Raw genomic sequence first — 14124 nt, forward strand, 5'->3', positions numbered from 1 at the left:
CTGATCCAATAGGCATTCTCAGAGGGCACTCTGGATAAAAAATTAAAGAGCCATTGGAGCAGGAATCCTGGATTGGTTACATCCTCAGTGAGTTCATTAACCACCAGTCTATAGAATCATTCTTGTGTGCACATGCTCTCTCTGTCTCCCCATATGACTCTTTAATTACTTATTCACAGTGGAACAGCTTCAACAGGAGAGATTGAGGGAGCCCCACATGTGACTATCCCATAGCCACTTGGTTAGCACACACATCTGAGAGGTAGGAGATCCCTCTTCAAATCCTCTCTTCTTCCTGGGAGGGGAAGACTTGAACTGGTGGTCTCACACATCTGAGGTGAGTAGCTAACCACAGGGCTCAGGCTGAGAGGGAAGGTAGGCCTCTTTCATTTCTTGCAGGACTGACATAGAAGTCTAACTCCAAAGATGGTTCCTGTTCATGATTTGCTAGCACAGATAGGTGCTAGCTCTGTGAAAGGGATGGATTAGCACACCCACCTCCTATCAGCATCTCCCACTGGCAAGGGTAGGTGGCTTCCCGCCTGGTATGTTGACTTTTGTGAGTAGGAGTCTCAGGCACCTATCTCTCCCTATTCATTATCTAGGGTGCATAATCACATAACCCGGGCTTTGTGAACCACAGTGATTTTGTAGGCGCTTAAAAGTTAAGTGCTGTGATACTCACTGTCCCAACACCTAACTCCTTTTGTGCATCCAGGCCAGGGTCATAAAACCTGGGAATACCAATCTTTAATCGAAATCCAGCTGCCCTTGTCTGCCTGAAAGCAACTAAGAGAAGTCTCTGTGGTGACAGCTATATCTCTATCTGCTTTCTGAAGAGCTTTAAGAAGGGTGTGTGTTTTTGGTGTAAGCTGAACATTATTGCACTCATAGCATGCACTCATGTAAATCACTACATCAGCCACATATTGTGCCTGGGATATTTATTCCATTTTACCCACGAAAGGACCCAATCAAAAATTAGACTGGAACATACATATTAAAAAAGGGAGGGAGAGAGAGCTTTATGGGCTGTGATGAGATGACCTCATTCAATGTTTGTTTGTTTTAGAAGATATCAAACTCCTTCTAATTATTTGGGATTTGCTTTGTTTAGTTTTTTGATTGAGGATCCAACCTGGAAACAGAAAGGAAAGGGAGGGGAGTGGTTGTGCAGAAGCCACTGGTAACAGACAGCAGATTTTTCCAGAATTATCACCACATTGTAACTTGATGTAGGTTTAATCTAAAAACTCCAGCCTCCCTCCCTGCCATCCACATGTTGAATCAATTGAAAAGCAACCAACAGGTAAATATCTTTGGCACGGCACTACTAATAATGTAGCAGACCTTTAGCAGAAGAGGAAGCCCTTTTGACCCCCTTGTGAAAGCTTTTCTGTGGCCTCAGGTTTTTTTTTTCTTCTTTTTTTACTGTTGCTGCAAATGCAAGAAGCAGACACCTGTGAGAAGCTGATAACTTTACATATGTTAACAAGAGGAAAAAGCAGATGTAAATAGATTTTATTTGGCTTTAAGAAAACACTGGGGAGAAATACAGGAGAGGAATTGACTGACAGGGTCTTCAATAGAAACCCGTCAATTTGTAACGTGAGAAAGTGCTTGTAAATGCACAAAAAGCCTTTGGCCCTTTCCAAAACTGGGATGCCTTGCCTGAAATATTCAACTTTTCTCCATTGTTTCCGATCCTCCTGTGTTGAGGTCTAACCACAGAACAAGGCATCACTGACCCACACTGCTGCTCTGCATATCCATCTGGAATATGTCAAAAGTTGGCAGCCTGCCCCTACACAAAATGCTAGAAGAGGAAGGAGGTAACTAGTACAAATCTTAATACAAATAAATACCATTGTGAGCTGTGATCCCATAAGATCTTACATGCTCTGAAGTGTTGCATTGGGTCACTGTATAAACAGGAGCCCTCCGAGAATCATCGAGATGCTGAAAGAAGAATTTTGGCAAATCAGCAGTGACTCAGTCAACCAGCACAATGCTAGGAGGTTGTTGGAAAGAACACCTCTCGAATTAGACGTAAAGCCAGTGTCCTGACTGCATCTGATCAACTAGTTTTGGACCGCGTAGTCAATTATTTTGTTCACGTCAATTAGTGAAAAAATGTTTGTGTGAATAATTGCTGTTACTATTTGAACAGCTCTAGCCCTGACAATTTAGGGCCATTAAAGATTTCACAACGCTGCTTGAAAAAATAGGAATGTTATCCCGGTGCCCTGCTCAAATACCATCTCTGGTAATTCCATTCTGTCTCCCTAGTTTCCCTCTACAGTTTCAACGGGATCAGGGAATCTTCACTTCCTGTCCTAAACTGTGGTGCAGAGCTATTATGCTCTGTAAAACAGCTGCTACGGCTTTACACTTTAGAGGTGGATGAACTTTGCAGGTGTGTGTTGTAATCACTGTGTCTAATGTATTTTAACAGTCTGGGTGCCTGTAGAGTGAAAGGCAATAGGGAATTTAAAATTATTATTTACAAGGAACTTGTTTGCTGCTGTTACTGACTGTGTATTACTGAGTGTTCTCCTCTTCCCTATCATTTTTTTTTTTTTGGTACAGGTTCCATTTTACCCTCAAGTCTTTTTTTCCTCTTTACATTTTATTGCATGTACTATTGGTTTATAGGAAATTAAAGGAAAATGCTGTTACATTATAAGGTGCTGCGTATACATGGAATGTCTTGATTTTATTTTTACAATTTAACACAGCAATTAAGATTTTAAAATAATGAACTTTTCTTTACATTGATATTATTGTAATTAGAGGTGTAAATACCAATTGCTAATAATATTTTGTGCAAAAAAAATTGACTGACTTGAATATAACTTGTATCTAAAGAGGGTAGTTGATTGATTTATTTTCTAGTTAGCCCCCAGGATAGTTATAAATGTGCTCCATAGTTTATAAATGTTTTATACTATATTTTTGAAGTAGTGGATTATTTTTAATAGGTTAAAGTAAGTTTATGCTTTATGTTGTCACAACCAAAAGAAAAATATTTGAGATTTCAAAACATTATTCTGAACTGGGATAAAAAGTTGAAATCTCATTTTTTTTAATAGAGAACTAACTGAAAAAAAATTGGTTTGGGTCAATCAAAATATTAAGTTTCAGTCACTTCAAAAAGTTTTGTTTGAATTTTGCCCATTTTTAATTTCTTTTTTTACTAGAACTAGCTCACATTTCAAATTTTGAAACTGGAATTTTTCCTTTTGAAAATGTCAAATATCAACAATTTTTAAACTATTTAAAAAAATTTCAAGTTGAGAAATTTGTCAGAACTGATGCTTTCCCACAAACAGTTTTAATTTCAATGAACTGACATTTTTCAACCGGAAAACAATTCACCGAAAAATTCCTCACCGACTGTAATCATGAGCCAGATTCTCAGCTGGTGCAAATTGGTGTAGCACCACTGAGGTCAATGGAACTATGGCAATTTACATCAGCCAAGGATCTCTTACCACGTCTGTATACTTCAGTCAGTTTCAGGGAGTTGTCCCCAGGGTTGATTTTCAGAAAGTAAAATAAAGGATTGAACACTGAGGATCTGGCCCCGAGTCAATTACTAACTTGAAATATATGAAATGATGGATCAAAGCCCCAAACTGGTATATGAAATTACAGCTTCATTGTACGAGTGAAGATGCACACGTGTTTGAGACGGTCTCTCTTGGTGATGAATTAGTTTCCACTTGTTCCTTGCATTCTCCTTTGCAACTGTAGTCTACTATATTTTGATAATGGAAAGAGTGAGTTTTGTCAGTTATGTGTTACATAACCAAAAAGCAAAATGTAGATATTTGACTGTCTAATATTTCACCTGCAACTCACTTTCCCACCCAGGCATCACTATCAGGTGTGAAGGCAGCAACATCAACAAATGCAAAGACCTTCCCAAGTTGCAGTACATATCCAGAGAATTAACACATAAACTGGGAGCTGGAATCTTCTTGTGACTCAGAGGCTTCTTGATGCCAGCAGAGGGCACAAGGGTTACAGGAATTAATCCTCTGGGTCTTGTATTTGCATTCTAGTTCAAAGAGTGTCACGTGAGGTCTCTGTTGAAAGCCTGTGTCACACTGGTCATCAATATTGTTGCAAAATGCATGTACAGATGTTGTGTAAGGAGTTATGTATTTACACTGAAAATTATTTTCTTAAGGTCTGTGCCTAGGGACTGGTCACCAGCAAAGATGAAAAGCAGATTTTCTTTCAGACAAGAAATGTTTATTTATCTCTGTTTACATGCAAATTCAGTATTGTATGGTTCACAATGTGTCTCCACTCACAAATCTGAGCCGAATGCTAATGAAGAATTGTGGAATATTTGAAGGACGGAGATTAACAGGAAGAGGTAAACAGCAGGAGTTATCCTATTTAGGATATCCTATTTAGTATTATTCATAATACAATGAAATATTTGAGGTACAGATGAACGCTTATATATTCCATCAGTCTGTGAGGACAAGCTGTCAGAGGGCTTGATCTTATGATATGGGGTCTGTGATGGGGTGTTCACCCCACACTTGCCCTCAAGGGGTTAATGTCGGTTAAGAAGGGAGCCAATTAACCATACAGGCCACAGCTGAGGAGAATCAGGTGGTTTAAGTAATCCTCTGACTGAATAACCTGGAGCCCAGCTGAGGGGGAACAAGCTGGGCTGGGTTTATAAAGACAGGAAGATGGAACAGAGAGGTGGTGGCAAGGAAGTAGTCTGAAGCCCTTTCCTGGGAGAAGGGGGCGGGGCTATAGAGCCAAAGTAGCCCACTGTTACTCGCTGGGAGGAGATAGTTTTGGGACTGGCAAACTCAGAGAAGTGGGGGAGCCAGAAGGTTAGGAAAGCCCAGGAAAAAGGCAGTAAGGCCGAGAATGGAACAGACCTTGGCTGCTGACTCAAGGGTCCCTGAGCTTTAACCTGGAGTAAAGAGAGGGCCTTGGTTCCCTTACCTGCCACTGGGGAAATGGCACTGGCAGGGAAGTGAATGGAAAGACTGCCTGAACCCATTCAGAAGAAGGGACTTTGATACCTGGAAAGGGAGGACATGTGACTTGGCCAAAGGGCTGAGCCATGAACACAGAGCATCTTGCCTTGCTGAGAGCCAGGAAGAGGAGGCTGGGTATGTGCCGAGAGGCCGAAAGGAGGCATTGGACTGGAATCAGCTACTCCCCAGAGTGACCAGGAGGAGGCGCACTAGAGATGAGCAGACCCCATGGCAGGGTCTCAACCAAACTGTTTGAAAAGCTGAGGAAGGAACCTGGGGGAGGCTTTCTTGTAAGACATGAGGGAATGCCTCAAGTTTAGTCTCTAGAAAGTGTGTTATGGTTTTGTTTCTGTCAGGGGCTATAGTCGCTGCTGGTGGAGCCTCCTCCTGCTCGCTCTGGGGATTAGCTCTGGCCAGGCATTGCACCCTCCTCTTGTGAGGTGTCTCCCATCGTCCTTTTATTTCTAATATTCTTACTCTCATCACTCGAATCGCTGGTCTTTAATAATAATCTTACTTTAATTTTCACTATAAATATATCTAAGTGCTTTGTGTTCAGCATCACTGTCTTCTAAGGTGTAACTGGAAAACTGCAATGTACTGTTCCTTTGGGAATAACAGACCGGGTAATTTGGTGAGTGTTCAGTGGATAAGGGGCTGGACACTGTAGGGAATGCTCAGAGGATTTGAGAGTTGGTGTGTGCCTATCACTAACCTGTACAGATAGAGCGAGGCCTGGAAGGCAGTACTTGTGTTTCCAAAAAGTGGTGGTTTCAAGGATCTGATCCACAGGAGGAAGAGCCTAAACTGCTTCATACTAAGGGCAGGTGGTGATGATGGGCTTCACAATCGTGGGTGCCCCCAGGAAGTGACACAACTGTTATGCTAAATTACTAGACCAGTGCAAAAATATTCACTTAGAAACACTTTCAGTTATGTATCAGAGGGGTAGCCGTGTTAGTCTGGATCTGTAAAAGCAGCAAAGAATCCTGTGGCACCTTATAGACTAACAGACGTTTTGCAGCATGAGCTTTCGTGGGTGAATACCCACTTCTTCGGATGCAAGACACGAAAGCTCATGCTGCAAAACGTCTGTTAGTCTATAAGGTGCCACAGGATTCTTTGCTACTTTCAGTTATGTTTGCAATGTCCTTAATCGCACAGGTGCCAACTTTTCAAACTGCCGGGGGAGTGCTTGACTCCTGACTCTGCCCCAGGCCCTGCCCCCACTCCACCTCTTCCCAAAGGCCCCACCCCCACCCTGCCTCTTCCCGGCCCCGCCTCTTCTCTGCCTCTTCCTGCTCCTGCCCCACCTCTTCCTGCCCAGTTCCACCCCCTCCCCTGAGCGCACCACGTCCCTGCTCCTCCCCACTCCCTCCCAGCCTCCCTGAATGCTACGAAATAGCTGTTTGCGGCGGGTGGGAGGTGCGGGGAGGGAGATGGAGGCGCTGTTCAGGGGGGCTGCCGAGCACCCACCATTTTTTCCCTGTGGGTGCTCCAGCCCCAGGGCACCCGTGGAATTGTTGCCTATGCTTAATTATGAAATTCTGTCATTTCACCCAAAACCTTTGCACTGGTTTCACTGTAGAGAGAAACTAGGGATGCATTTGGTGTGATTCTGTTACATAAGATGGAGGGGAGGAGCAGAAAGATACAAGAAGGTTTGGGTCATTACAAAACCTAAATCTAATTTCCCCAATACTAATTTCTCCTTACTGTTACTCACACCTTCTTGTCAACTGTCTGAAATGGGCCACTCTCATTACCACTTCAAAATATATTTTTCCTCCCTTGGTATCCTGCTGTCAATTGAATTGTCTCGTTAGACTAACCTCATGCTTAGTTAGGCAATTCACATCTTTTCATATATTTATGCCTGCTCCTGTGTTTTCCACTCCGTGCATCTGATGAAGTGGGTTCTAGCCCACGAAAACTTGTGCCCAAATAAATGTGTTAGTCTCTAAGGTGCCACAAGGACTCCTCATTGTTGTTTTTTAAGGGAGGAGTGGAGGTCAGACACTCCAGTAAGGAAGCAGCCCATGGAAGGTTTGTTACTGCTGCTGAGGGACAACTGTTACTTGCGAGGCCCTCTGAGACTTTCCACTGCCCTGTCATAGCTCTGGAGTTTGCATGTGCAGCCATGTAAGTGTGAGTAAGACGATTCTGTTTTCTGCATATTGCACCTTTGAATGTGAGGGGTCTCCCTACCTTTCTGCTGATGGGTCCAGGCTGTGAGGCAGGTCCGAGAAGGAGGATCTTAAAGAGTGAGACACATACTATGCTGTGCTCTCTTTTGTGCTCATGGAGACATTTGTTCTTTTTTGGTTGTTTGTGGTTTTATTTAATCTAAATTAAAAGTAATCCCAGATGAAAATCCATGTTGGCTCTTTATGTATGGAAAACACAATATGGATCCATTTAATGCCGTCTTTATGAATCTATTGTCTTTTTTAATGGCTCCACTCCTTGATGTTTGGGAAGCAGTTAGTGGGGTTATATTAGCATTTCACAAACATTTGAAATATGAGCCCACCCACTCCCTTTCAGGAACGTGAAACCAATCACACCTTCCCCTGAAATTCTGTCATGGGTTATTAAAGGTCTTGATTTATATACCTCCTATGCCCCCTGCCCCCAGCTAGTCCTTCACACCACACATTGGGGAATGTGGCTCTCCTTTTTTGCAGACTGTGTTGAGCAGCAAAATACTTTAAATGTCAAACTATCATAACTGGCATCGCAGTTAGCACCCATTAAAATGAATGGGGCAGTTCACACCTCAGAGCTATTGTTTCAGGCTCCCTGCAAATTCAGGGTAACCATCTCTGCACTGGTTGTACTCATTTAATGATTTTAAGGTTTTCTTTGTGACCATAACTGCTAGGATACAAAAAAAAATTAAAGCAGAGATTCTAGAGAATAACCAACAGATACAATCCTTCATCCCCTGTTAGTCCTTTGCAATCACTCTCAGGAATGCCCTTCACACTTTGGGAAACATGAGGTTAGGCCAAAGGGGCTGTTTAAAGTTTGGTTCTGCCCCTGGAAAGTGACTGTGTAAAAAATCTCCTTCTTACCTTGCAGATCTGTCCCCTTGGGTATCAGAGTTAAACCTGCTCACTAGTGTCAAAAATAAGCTATTGTTGTGTTTTATTCATGTTACCCTGCAGAGCCAACGTAGCTAAGAGAGAGGGAACTAGAGTCTATCCCTTCTTGTGTTGCAACCAGTTACACCTGTACAAACCTGAAGATTAATAGTATTGCAGATGTCATTGAGGGCAGACATTGGCAAGAAGAACCTATATTACTGATGGAAAGAACCCAGCTTGGTTTTCAGATCCATGCATGAGTTCACAGTGCTGGTAGCTTGACACAGAAGTCACTGAGTGACAATAATAATGGAATCCGTTTGTGCCATTTTTGCAGTCATCCTCCAGAGCACTTTTAAGTCTAAGGGTATGTCTACACTACCAGATTAGTTCGATTTAACTTAATTCGAATTTGTGGAATCGACCTTACAAAGTCGACTTTGTGAGTCCACACTAACGGGGCAAGCGTCGACATTGGAAGCGGTGCACTGTGGGAAGCTATCCCACAGTTCCCGCAGTCCCCGCTGCCCATTTGAATTCTGGGATTTCCCCACAATGCATGCTGGGGGAAAAAATGTGTCGAGGGTGGTCTTGGGTAACTGTCATCATTCAACGTGCTTTCGGACGTCTCAAGGGGAGATGGAGGAGCTTACTGACTCGCTCGGATCTCAGCAAAACCAATATCCCCATTGTTATTGCAGCTTGCTGTGTGCTCCACAATCTCTGTGAGAGCAAGGGGGAGACCTTTATGGCGGGATGGGAGGTTGAGGCAAATCGCCTGGCTGCTGATTACGCTCAGCCAGACAGCCATGCAATTAGAAGAGCCCAGCAGGAAGCGCTGTGCATCCGGGAGGCTTTGAAAGCTAGGTTCCTCAGGGAGCAGGGTAACCTGTGACTGTTCAGTTTCTTTACAGAGAAGCTGAACCTGCCCCTGCTTCAGTTACTGTTGACTTTCTTCTGTGGTTACATACCCCGTTCACCACGTTTCCCCCCTTCCAACACATGTTTAAAAATAAAGTTAATGGAACATTGTTAATTAACAACGTTTTCTTTATTAATGAATTCGCGTTAAAGGGTTGAAACAGGGACACAGACTGTGGTGGGTAAGGTGTGCAGTGATGTTAACACTGCTTCTACACTCAAGGAATGATAGGCTCCTGCTCCTAGAGTGGTCTGCAGTGCCGGACTGGTTGTTTCAACGGAGCCTGCCATCCCTTCTTTTCGGGACTCTGTGTGGGGGGGCTACGTGACCTTGTGGCGCGGGAGGACGGTTACAGATTCCCCTGCTGTGTAGCTCTGTGGTCCAGGACAAGGACTGCTGCATAAATTCTGTAACCGCCCTCCCATGCCACAAAGTCACATACTCCGCACCCACACAGAACATGGAAAACACCTCCCAGACCGACCAGGGTGCCTACTGACTGCACCGTGTGTGTGACCTGCTGTTGATCCTGCCCCCGTGTCTGTACCCTGGTAAAGGTGACTGTCCTATGCAATTAACAACCCCCTTCCCCCCCCATTCACAGACAGTCTTCTGTAGAAAAACTTGACGGAAATAGTAATTAACAGCAAACTACTTTTAATAATCAACTACACAGTTAGGGGATGAAACTGGGATTGGGGCTTCGGTGAGCCAGGAAGGGAAGGACTTCTCAACATTTAGGGAATGAGAGCCTTCTTGTATTTGTGCACTCTGCAGGGGTGCAGTGACAATTTTCACGGCCCCTGTCGCCCCTCCTTCTTGTTACTTTGGGTGAGGGGGGGTTGGGACTTTGTAGCGGGGGAGGGCGGTTGCAGATACAGTGCAGGGGGGCTCTGTCCTCCTGCCTGCAGTCCTGCAGAACATCCACAAGGCGCCAGAGCGTGTCAAATTTTCCCTGGGCATTTCCTGTGTGGCTGGTCAGAACATCCAAGCTCGGACTGCTGTCCAGAGCATCAACAGAGTGGTGCACTGTGGGATAGCTCCCGGAGCTACTAAGGTCGATTTCTGTCCACACATAGCCTAATTCGACATAGCCATGTCGAATTTAGCGCTACTCCCCTCGTCGGGGAGGAGTACAGAATTCGAACTAAAGAGCCCTCTAGGTCGAACTAATTAGCTTCCTGGTGTGGACGGGTGCACGGTTAAGTCGAATTAACGCTGCTAAATTCGACATCAACTCCTAGTGTAGACCAGGCCTTAGTGGAAGAATCTTTCAGTATTTAATACATTGGCCTAGTGTGTGTGAACATGTCTCCCTCTAGTGGCTATTCCCAGCAAGAATGAGAGCTGGGCACAAAGGAATTGTCTTTCAGTTCATGTGATGGGGCCTGTGCTGTTAGTGCTTTTGTGTTGAGCCTGTTACTGCCTGCCTCCTATTCAGTTGCGGGCACTCCCACCTGTTGGGCTGTTGGCAATCAGGAGATGGGTCTGGAACATCACAAGCTCCACTGTAGATTAGAATGCACCCCAGTGACTGGGAGGCAGTGGATACTGTCTGGTAAAACTTGGGAAGCTTGTGACTCTGCAGTAGTGCATGTCAGACTCCAGTAGCAGCAGTGTTGTAATGCAGAGGCCGTGCTCTGAAATTGACTGTGGCTCAGTGGAGTAAGAGAGGCAGGGGGATTCTAGTTCTCCCCGCCTCACTCATAGAACTGAGGGCTTGACCTCTTTATATCTCGAAGAGTCTCATTGGCTGTGTGACACGCTGCTCAATGTGCTATGCACGTTTTGGCAGGAGAAAGGCCAGGGGGAGAGGCAGGCTCTGGAACTGTGTAATACACAGAGCGCCTTTGGCAGCCTGCACTTTCTCTTTTAACAATATGAATTAGCGGTTGTTATTAGCATAAAATCACCAGTTAAAACACTCTCAGCTCATTTTTTAACTGTGGAGCTAATTGCACTTAAGTGCCTGAGCTCCAGCAAAATGAAATGGCACCTTTGTGAGGAATCCCCTAGTGTTTCCCTGGCACATCCATAACGACCTTTAAAATAAGCCGTTACAATTCTGACATCGTACCAAACTGACACCTTGGGCTGGGATTTAATTTTGAATTATGGCAGTGTTAGGAAAACATATGATGTGGCCGTTTGTTTGCAGAAAGAAGAGGGAAAAATCATAAAACCCTCTTTTTTTATGAGCTGTCGCTTGAGCCGTTCCTGGAGCCCCAAGTAGCAAGGTTCTAAATCAATGCACACAGCTGTTCTTGCTTCTCGGAGCTCAGCAGGTGTACTACCCAATGCGCCTGCCATCTCCCCCCACTCACATAACAAATAATAACGTCTTACACACACCAGCCATCCATCACAGTTACGGCCAGCCCCGGCGTGCCGCTGTTCTCAGGGTAACAGGGAGATTTTTTTTTTTTTTTTACTTTTTACAGTAGAAATACTCTGTCCATGGATTATTAGTCACACTTTCTGGACTCCTTTAATTGAATAACCTTTGGCTCTTGTGGCAAACAAGAAAAAACCAAACCCATACACCACAGTGTTTATTTGTATTAAAAAACAATAGCCGTATTGTGACTTGCGAAATCAATTAGTCTTCCTTTGCAGTAAGGGCCCACATCTGGTGTGATTTAAGTTAATGTAAGGGAAGGGCCGTAGAGGCCCGAAGACCCTGAGTTCTCATTTCAACAGGTGACAGAGAAGGCATAAAAGGCTAATATATACTACAAGTGGGGAGGCAGGGCTATAAATACTGGCGGGTTTACTTAGGAGGTAAAACAAAGCTAACCAATAATGCAAAATAAATACCTTCCTGAGATGGGCTGTCACCTGGAATGAGCAGAGGCAGCCGGAGGCTGGGAGCGGAAAGAGGTTAGTGGGCACAGCGCATTCAAGTCTAGTTAGTCTACTGGGGCAACAAAAATAAAAATGGTCACTGTGGTTATTTTTGCTGCATGCACTGTTTGGAATTTGCATGTTTCTTTCACCGTGTAGTGAGTAGTGGGAAAGGGGTAGGGAAATATGTATGAATCCTTTGTGATTCAGCTTGCCTGGGATGTAATGGTCATTAAAGATCCCATGGCATTTTTTGTATAAGTAGGAGCATTAACCCCAGTTTCCTTGCCTAATTGTAAAATGGGTAATTCTATTCTATCTCTGTCATTCTGCCCTGTAATTTCAGATGCGTGGACGAGATTTCCTCATCTATACTACTGTTCCAGTATGCTGTTAGCTGCCACATTTGCATCTAGAGGTGGCTGCATATCACTGGGAGGTAAAGCGATTCTTAAAAGAGTATGTACAATAGAGGATGTGTCCACATGGGGACTTTAATCTGAAGTTTTTTGATGTGTCAAGTCATGCACAGTATGCAATTCGCACCAGTAGCTCACACACGGAACTCCTGTTTCATTTTCAATTCATGTGTGTGAACTTACGGTGGCAGTTTGCTGTAAATTGAGGGCATAGTGTTTTTGATGGTATCCCATGCTCCTTTTCTTCACTGCTGAACAACACCATGATCAACGGCTCAACATAGTGATCAACGGCTCGATGTCTAGTTGGCAGCGGAGTGACCCAGGGGTCGGCGCTGAGGCCGGTTTTGTTCAACAGCTTTACTAATAATCTGGATGATGGGATGAATTGCGCCCTCAGCAAGTTCGCAGGTGATACTATGCTGAGGGGAGAGGTAGATATGCTGGAGGGTAGGGATAGGGTTCAGAGTGACCTAGACAAATTGGAGGATTGAGCCAAAAGCAATCTGATGAGGTTCAACAAGGACAAGTGCAGAGTCCTTCACTTAGGAAGGAAGAATCCCATTCACCGCTACAGGCGGGGGACTGACTGGCTAAGCGGCAGTTCTGCAGAAAAGCACCTGGGGATTACAGTGGATGAGAAGCTGGATATGAATCAGCAGTGTGCCCTTGTTGCCAAGAAGGCCAATGGCATATTGGGCTGCATTAGTAGGAATATTGCCAACAGATCGGAGGAAGTAATTATTCCCCTCTATTCGGCACTGGTGAGGCCACATCTGGAGTATTTCATCCAGTTTTGGTCCCCCCCCACTACAGAAGTGATGTGGACAAATTGGAGAGAGTCCAGCAGAGGGCAATGAAAATGATTAGGGGGCTGGAGCACATGACTTATGAGGGGACGCTGAAGGAACTGGGGTTATTTAGTCTGCAGAAGAGAAGAGTAAGGTGGGATTTGATAGCTGCTTTCAACTACCTGAATGGGGGGTTCCAAAGAGGATGGAACTCGGCAGTTCTCAGTGGTGGCAAATGAGCGAACAAGAAGCAATGGTCTCAAGTTGTAGTGGGGGAGGTCTAGGTTGGATATTAGGAAACACTGTTCCACTAGGAGGGTGGTGATGCACTGGAATGGGTTACCTAGGGAGGTGGTTGAATCTCCATCCTTGGAGGTTTATAAGGCCCAGCTTGAAAAAGCCTTTGCTGGGATGATTTAGTTGGCGTTGGTCCTGCTCTGAGCAGGGGGTTGGACTAGATGACCTCCTGAGGTCTCTTCCAACCCTAATATTCTATGATTCTATATATCCTGGGATTGTTTGTGCTGTCACTTATGGGAAGGTGGGTTCAGTTTTGCTTTTTAATACCATGTTTCTGCTGTCTCTACCCATGCTTCCTTTGTGAGTGGGCTTGCACCATTTTCGAATTGCTATCAGCCAGCATGGAGCCAGAAATGCTCCACACTGCTATGGTGACCAGTGTGAACATATGGAGACTGCTTGGGCTGTATAACAGCAGTCAAAGCCAGACATATCCAGCAATGGACTTTGCCTGTCACACCACTGAGCAGATGATGCTGGAGCAGGAGAATATTCTACAGGAGCAGTTCCTCTAGCAGCAGAACACTATGAAGTGGTAGCAGGAGGAACAGAGGAAGAGGATGGTGCAGGGCTGCTGGAACTAGAGGACCAGTTCCTGGATGCGCTACACAATATTCAGTGCCATTTATGGGCCTGGGAAACCAGCATGGATTGGTGGGAGAGGATTGCTCTGTAGACCTGGGATGACCAGCAGTGGAAAGAGAACTTCGGAATAGAGAGGGCCACTTTTTGGGAGGATTCATG

The sequence above is a fragment of the Mauremys reevesii genome, linkage group 1 (genome assembly GCF_016161935.1).
Source record: "Mauremys reevesii isolate NIE-2019 linkage group 1, ASM1616193v1, whole genome shotgun sequence".
Taxonomy (NCBI): Eukaryota; Metazoa; Chordata; order Testudines; family Geoemydidae; genus Mauremys; species Mauremys reevesii.